Genomic DNA, 8,182 nt, shown 5'->3' with positions numbered 1-8,182 from the left:
ATGCACCTACGATGACAATTTCAGACCCCTCCATGATTTCTAAGTGGGAGAACTTGCAAAATAGCAGGGTGTTCAAATACTTATTTTCCTCACTGTATATATATATATATATATATATATATATATATATATATATATATATATATATATATATATATATATATATATATATATATGGTTTTACATATCAGGATACATTAAAAATCTTTATTTTTTTTTTATGAGGTCATGAAATTTGATAAGTACAACCTTAGATGAACACCAGCATCTCTGGCATTTATGTATACAAAACTAAAGCCAAAATGAAGATTTTATTTGAGAGAAAAACAAAGTACACTCTTTCTGCTTGCATATAAATTCAGAGACTAAGTAGCAGCCAGGCGATGCTAATTAAATGCTTTTGATTTACTGATCATCATCAAGTGTGACCACCTCTATTAAAGCAGAAGTTAAAGCGGTTTGAGGGTCTGGATCATTTAGATGTGTGTTAAAACAATGCCAAAGAGGAAAGACATCAGTCATGACCTAAGAGAAGCAATTGTTGCTGTTCATCAGTCTGGGAAGGGTTAAAAGATAATTTCCAAACAATTTAAAGTCCATCATTCTAAAGCGAGAAAGATTATTTACAAGTGGAAATATTCAAGACAGTTGCCAATCTTCCTAGGAGTGGACGTCCTAGTAAATTTATTCTTAACCAGAGAAACTGCAAAAAACCCAAGAGTTACATCTCAGACTCCACCGGACTCAGTTAGCATGTTCATGATAGTACAATTTGAAAAAGGTTGAACAATTATGGTTTGTTTGGAAGGATTGCTAGGAGAAAGCGTCTTGTCTTTAAAAAGAGACACAAGACTTTTGAAACAAAGGTATTATTACACTGTAAAATCTAATAGTTGTCATGACTTGCATAGATAAGTTACCAGTACTAATATGTACTACTTAATAGTTTTTATTAAGTAACATGTAATTGCATGGTAAAAAAGTACATTTTACTGTTTATTCTGAGTGAAGTTAACGTCTTAAGTCATGATCACTCGCTAATTTTATTTTGAGTCAACTTAATCAGGTTTAAGTTACTATCACGGCAGGGCTTCATTTGCTGTCACTTGCTAAGAGCGAGAATTTTCTAACGAACCCTAAAAGCAACCAGTTCTGCGCATGTGCTGTAGAAGTCATTGGACGTCTCGCGCCTTGCCGACATTTTCACAATTCGAGGATCTCTTCATGGAAAGGTAAGTTATCAAACAAATAATACCTGTGTGTGGATTTGTTCGTTCTACTTTTGTTATAGCTCTAACTATCATTTGTTTTATATTAACTTAGCTAACAAACACTGCACAAGTTGAGCTCTCTTCAGAAAGAGGGAGAAGAGAAAGACTTCTCCTCTGTGTGGTGTGCAGGGCAGTGACTGTAAGAGTGGATGATTTTGAGTAGCTGATGACCTTCCAACCGTCTTGGTGAGTTTTTTCTCTTAGAAATGTATTAAACTATTACTAAGCTAACACCGCTAATGCGGTCGCTAAGCTAGCACTAGGCTAACGTGGTGTTAATACCTAATCTTTTTTACCTGCCCTTTTTTCTCTTTTTTTTCTGTCGACCACTACGCTGATTTTTTTTAAACATAGCGGGGAAAAATAAGACTTTTTGTATGATGTAAACTGAGAGAGATCCACAGAGTGAAGGTTAACGTTAACTCATCCTGAAACGCTTGAAACACGTGGTGCCTCAACATTTTCATTTGCATTTCCGCGGGACACGAGAGACCGGGTTTCAAATCCAAAAGTTTGGAGGGTATTATACATATCAAATAAACACTAAAAAATTACTCTTAAAATAACCTATTGCAGATGCAGTGGACCTGTAAGCACTTATGAGTTGTGCTTCAGTGGGGCAGGGTCTCTCACAGTCACTCATTTTTCTGATCTAAATGATCCTTTCCCCTTATCCTCCTATCAAATAAAGGGCAATGTGTATGTGATACTGAAGCGTTATATATTATGCTGAATGATTGCATGTGAAATTGGCACTAAAGTCATGTCTGCTCTTTATAGGACCATGAGAATCTTTAAACTAAGAATTGTTGTAAATAAACAGGATATACATAAAGTCTCACTAGATGGGAGACCAGAAACAGTTGAAGAACTTAAGATAATAGTTAAAGAAAAATGCAAACTCGAGGATGATTTTTCTCTCATGTATGAAGATCCTGACTTTGATAATTCCCTCTACAACCTTGATGATGTACAAGATTTGCCACCTACAAAAGCTACTGTCAAGGTCAAACCATTGGTGACACTGACACTGATACCTACCTCTACCCCCAGTCTATCAAGTCTCCTCAGATGATACAGAGTTTCTGTGGACAACAAGCTCATCAACAAGACAAGGGCGATGGCCAGAATTTTTTGACATTCCAAATTTCCCAGTTAATGTGGAATTCCGACTGAGACAGGCAAATCTTCTGTTTTTACGAGACTGTACTTACCTGAATGTGCTAAGAGACATGAAGCATGGTATTTTGGAGAAACTTGCTGAGGAGATTTACAAATTTGATGCCTATCCAAATGAAGAACGATTCCGTTCTGTGGCATTAGCACTCATAAAAAAACATCCCTGTCTGAGGGAACCAGGCTCACCAGATGGGTGCTCTGGCTGGAAGAACAGCTTGATGTACAAAATGGGAAACTATCGCACTAAACTGAGAAAAGCTGGATGTGCAGAGGTTGCAATAAACACGGGTGCGCCCCGCAAATGGCACCAAAAGGCCTCAAAAGACCAAAAAGGTATGAGGTGAATTACTTACCTAACCTACCTGAGGGCCAGAATAAAGATGGACTAGAAGCTGAAAGAAAGCTCGTGGTTGAAGAAATAAAAAAACAGAAACCCAGTGGAACTGTTATTGCTTCAAAGATGGATCAGACCTTCCCACTGCGGAGACGGGAGATTGTGGAAACCGAACCTCTAGTGAAAACCCTGAAGAAGCAGTGGCCTGCCCTTTTTTTAGAAAGACAAGTAAGAACTGACACACGTAATTTTTTGTTTACATTAATAATAAATGCCAGTCTAGTCACATGTTTTTGTGTATTTGCTGTGCATTGCAGGTATATGCAGAGTTCAACAGGATTGCCACCACAAATCTAGAACACGATTTTCTTGATGCGTTGGACTGCTTCACACCACGCTTCGTCCATATCTTCAAGTCCAAGAAAGGAAGTGTTAAAAAAAAATAGCTGAAATTGTGCAGCAGGTTGATTCAGGCGTAAGTCTTCTAAAGTGTTCTTAATGTCATTTTTGGTTAAACGAGCATAAATACTGTATTTTAAGAAATGGAAACTTGCAGTAGTGTTAAAACACTAGGTTCTTTGTCCCTGATAAACTGTGTACTAGATTTGGAGATGACTTCTCTCCACTGAAAAAAAACCCCATTTAGATAAAACTCTTTTCATGTACACTTTTGTGTTCATATTGTAACGTTGAATACTGTATTATGCTGAACTTAATTTGTTCTTTCCATTAGAAGCCAGATGTGACAGCACTACGTACCCTTGTTCTCAGAGGCCTTCCAATACTACTTGGTGACGATCCGAGTAACTTCTACAACACTGCCTTTGTAAGTTCTTACACAATTAGAAAAAAATAAGAATATGGAATGTGTCCCTGTGAGTTCAGTACTAGAAGGGAGCACAGTGGTGCATTGGGTAGTTCTGGTCACTCACAGCAAGAATGAACTGGGTTCAATCCAGCTAGCTGACAGGTGTGGAAGATTGGCAGCAGGAATATTTTTATGTACAGTAAAAATGATCAATGGCCCATGTGTTGATGCAGGAAAAAGCAGGTTTGTGTAAAATTATTCCACTGTTTGTTTTGTCGTGGCCAGCCTGTTGGATCTGTCCGGTTCAACAGGCAGGCCACACCAGAAAAACACAGGTGATAATCACAGCAGTCAGGTGATGCTTCTGATGAATGCTGCAGATGACAGCCGAAATGTAAAAAGTAACACATTTGTCAAACAAAAAGAAACTGTGAAATTAATGATAAACTAATGAACAAGACTTGAAGTCTGTGTAGGCAGGACAGATGGATAATATTTCACTGTTGTAATGGAGTTTTTGTGTCATACAGGATTCAAACGATGATGAGGGCTGGGCACAGGTGACTGTTGGCTTGCTGACTGTTATCAGCAAAGATGCACCTGTGTTTTCAAGTCATCTCCACTTAAACCCTCTTTCAACTGCCATCATTCTGGAAGGAGGTATTGTGATGGACAATCTCACAAGCTTACCACAAGCATTTTGCCTTTTGTTTGGTCTGTCTTATGCTCTCCACCTTGAATACCCAAGGGCCATGAGAAACACTTTAAACTTCATCCAGAGAGTGATGCTTAGGCTGGGAGAAAACAAACTCCCCCAAGACTCCAAACTCTAAAAAAATCTCCTGTTGAGTAAGTGAAATTATTGAAGAGTTAGTTGAAGAGTAGTAGTAGTGCTGGTTGATATTGTTGCCATTGTTAAGTCATTATTGCACTACTTTAAAATTATTTTTTGTTTTTGCTATTATTGTGTTGAAAGCAAAAAACACTCGCTGCAGATACATAGAGGTTTTTAAATGCCTTATGCTCAGACTATTCTGTTCGTATAATTTATATTTAACAATTATTCTTGCAATTGTTCTTGCAATCCTGCTGCACACACAGCACTGCGCAACTGCAGGTGAAAGGTGACAAATGCGTTCGGTTAAAAGCGTCACCAAAAGTGCATTTGATTGACTGAGTGATGGTTATGGCTATTAATGGTTTGGCACTATGTTGCTTATGTGTATGAGAGCAGTGCCAGTTGCTATTGTCTGCTAAGTGATTATGGCACGTCTTTGAAACAAAAGTTTTTAATTTTTACTTTTGTTACAGGCCACATTCCTGACTGTTTTAAGAGATGCAAATGTTTTAAAGCTGTGGTGTGAAAATTAAAGGGTTGAGAAATAAACCTTTTATAACAGTATTGGGATTGTGTGTTATGTATTTTTACTTTATACCAATACTCCACTGTATAGGTATAAATTATGGTGAGTCGACAGGCATTTGTTCATGTTTTAGATACAGACATTCCCTACAAAGTAGACTTTTACTACATGTCTAATTATTTATTACCAAATTTAACGTTTTACTGAATGTTATTATTTAAAGCTAAAACTAGGACTTTATTTACTGTTGCATTAAAAGGGATATATTATAGTGCAGTTTGCATGCTTTTATGAAGTAAATCTGACTGCTCTTAAAGTAAATAAAACTAGAAAATCTCATATACAGGAAATTTGTACTTCAGTTAGCCTAACTTACATAATTGTGTTATTTGGAATACACACAACAGTAAAGTTTACATCATGCAAGTTAGTATACTTTACTGGTATTTCTGACCCAATAGTACACATTAATCAAATTGCCAAGTACTATGTACTGGTTTCTTTAAGTTACAGTAGCTTGGCTATAAGTATATTGTACTTAGTAAGCATTAGTTACTAGGACACTCAATAACCTATTTCAATGTACTTATTATTTAAAGTGCAACCGGTTTGCATGCTTTTTTCAAGTAAGGTTAACTAATCAGATTTAACAGTGTATTATTACTATTATTATTATTATTATTATTATTATTATTATTATTATTACTTTAGAAATGTAAACCTCAAAGCTTTCAAGGTTTTTTTTCCTACTTTATTCGTCAAATATAAAATGTCAGCAAAATATGATAAGCCTTTGAGAAACATTAGTAATGCTCTAAATATAATTAAAGGCTTTTTTTAAAACTTGCATATTTCTAGAGGTAAAAAAACAACAACATTTAAATCTATGTAATTAGATTTGATTTATTTGCCACCTTCTATGAGTTATTTTCCAATTAACAATGAAAATACCAAGAAAATATAATCATATGCACAGTAAACACCTTAGTGGTAGGAGGTAAGCCATAATATCCAACTCACATCTACAATAATTCACCTCTACAATATACTGTATTCAGTTTTTTTTATTAACTTTCACTAATGCATGTAGGCAGTCTAGATTTGTACTGTGGCCTTGAGAGGTTAACACTTTTCTAAAAGTTCCTAGCATTTGAGAGCAACTCATTTTAAACTTTTGCCTCTCACATTACTTATATAATCACCAGGTGCCTGACTCATACAAGAAAGTACAGACCGTTTACACATTAATTTGCACTTAGTTAACTCAGTGGATTTGATTGTACCTTTGGCAAATGAAGGGAAAATGTAAAACTTCCCCTATAAACCAAGACCCACACCACATCCAATGCACCCACGCAAGAACTAGATAATCAGAGGAAAAAGTGTGCACTGATAAGCCTTTGGAGTACTGTTAGTCAAATTAGTGATTTCTTTTCCTGTCAGAATAGTCTATTTAAGAGGGCTGAAATGGCTATGTAACTCACACTAAGTGAAGTCTAATGAGGAAAGGGTGATGTGTGTGGCAATGGTTTCGTTCAAGAATATCAAACTTGCTGCAAGCTATTTCGCTCTTAGCATGAAAAGAGAACAAAAAAAAATGACATCCATGGGTATGTCTAATTAGCCAGTCTAAATAGGAACTTCTACTTTCTTATAGCTGGCAGGTTGTACATAGCATGAAATGACAAGTTTAAGTGTTTGATAACTAAAATGCACTCGACTGCTTCAAAGACGTCACAATCAAACGCATTTAAAGTGATTGCTTCTTCTAGACTAATGATTTGAATTGATTTGAAAAGGACATTTATGCTAAGAGAGATCTGCCAGATATTACATTGTGCTTAAACTTTACAAGAATGGATCTAGCAGCACTTCGCAGGATGTATATGTTGGTTTTGTGTCAGTGTTCAATACAGCGGCTTGATTGCACAATGTAAAAGGCTTTACATTGGTATCGGCTGGAATACAGCCACAGGAAGTGCCATCTTCTCAGTCTACAATGGCCTTAATACAATCTGCACCAGACCTAAAAAAAATGTGTTTGTGCTGATCTGTTGATTTGGAGTAAGATGCCATTTTGCTGCTTTTCAAGATGATGGCTTCATAATTGCTGTAATTGAAACAGTTGCAAAAAATTTGGGATAATCAGTAGAAAAAAATGCAAACATTTTATGCAACGTAGGCACTGGTCAAAAAGAGCAATGATGAAAATAACTAGGAGTCTGTGAACTATTCACCCTGAACAGTATTATTAGCAATACGAGCTTGAAATTGCCTATACACATTCAAATCCTCATAACCTATACATGGATGGGGTCAGATTGGAAGAAATTTAAACCAAAATAAAAAACTGTATACAGTGAAACCTTGATACTCACAACCTCAATAGTTCGCAACTTTTGATTTGGAACCGGACTAAGAGTAACTTGCTAAAAATCTGATAGTTTGCAAAAAGCCGCGAGTCGCTCGAAAGTTCGAAGTAACATTCCAAAACAGCGTTTGTACTAATAAATTACATAAAAATGTTTGAAAAACTATTATTGTATTATTCATTTAAAGTAGTAAATAAAACATTTCTTCTTCTTCTTTCGGCTGCTCCCATTAGGGGTCGCCACAGCGGATCATCCATCTCCATACCACCCTGTCCTCTACATCTGCCTCTTTCACACCAACTACCTGCATGTCTTCCCTCAACACATCCATGAACCTCCTCCTTGGCCTTCCTCTTTTTCTCCTACCTGGTGGCTCCATCCTCAGCATTCTTCTACCAATATAATTCATGTCCCTCCTCTGCACATGTCCAAACCATCTCAATCTCGCCTCCCTCACCTTGTCACCAAAACATCCTACATGCGCTGTCCCTCTAATAAACTCATTTCTAATCTTGTCCATCCTCGTCACTCCCAAACGAAAACCTTAACATCTTCAGCTCTGCTACCTCCAGCTCCGCCTCCTGTCTTTTACTCAATGCCACTGTCTCTAATCCATACAACATCGTAGTAAATAAAACATTTATAACACGGAATTCACAATTTCTGTTGTGTTTACAGTACAGTACAATTCCCCTTGAAAATGGAACCATCAAAAGGAGAGATTAAAAACCTCGCGATTTTTTGTTACTCGCGTGGGGTCATAGAACATAACCCTCGTGAGAATCGAGGTTGCACTGTAATACATATCACTTTTTAAATCTCAGTCAGGATCCCAGCAATCCTCAGCCAATACT

The 8,182-nt window shown here is 36.7% G+C and overlaps 1 long non-coding RNA gene across 3 annotated transcripts; it reads left to right on the top strand.

The window, feature by feature from the left end:
- Positions 1-881: 881 nt before the first annotated feature.
- LOC310735774 lies at positions 882-4,994 on the top strand. Of its 3 annotated transcripts, none has more exons than XR_014536377.1 (4): positions 882-1,232; positions 1,324-1,457; positions 3,102-3,259; positions 3,518-4,994. It is a non-coding gene; the product is annotated as an uncharacterized lncRNA (long non-coding RNA). The 3 variants fall into 3 exon arrangements; XR_014536378.1 differs by lacking the exon at positions 882-1,232 and having other exon boundaries at positions 1,242-1,457; positions 3,518-3,610; positions 4,904-4,994; XR_014536379.1 differs by lacking the exon at positions 882-1,232 and having other exon boundaries at positions 1,242-1,457.
- The last annotated feature ends 3,188 nt before the right edge of the window (positions 4,995-8,182 follow it).

Source organism: Silurus aristotelis (assembly GCF_946808225.1).
Source record: "Silurus aristotelis genome assembly, chromosome: 1".
Classification (NCBI taxonomy): Eukaryota; Metazoa; Chordata; class Actinopteri; order Siluriformes; family Siluridae; genus Silurus; species Silurus aristotelis.
The sequence above is the reverse complement of the archived record's forward strand: the minus strand, read 5'-3'. Positions and strand labels throughout refer to the sequence as shown.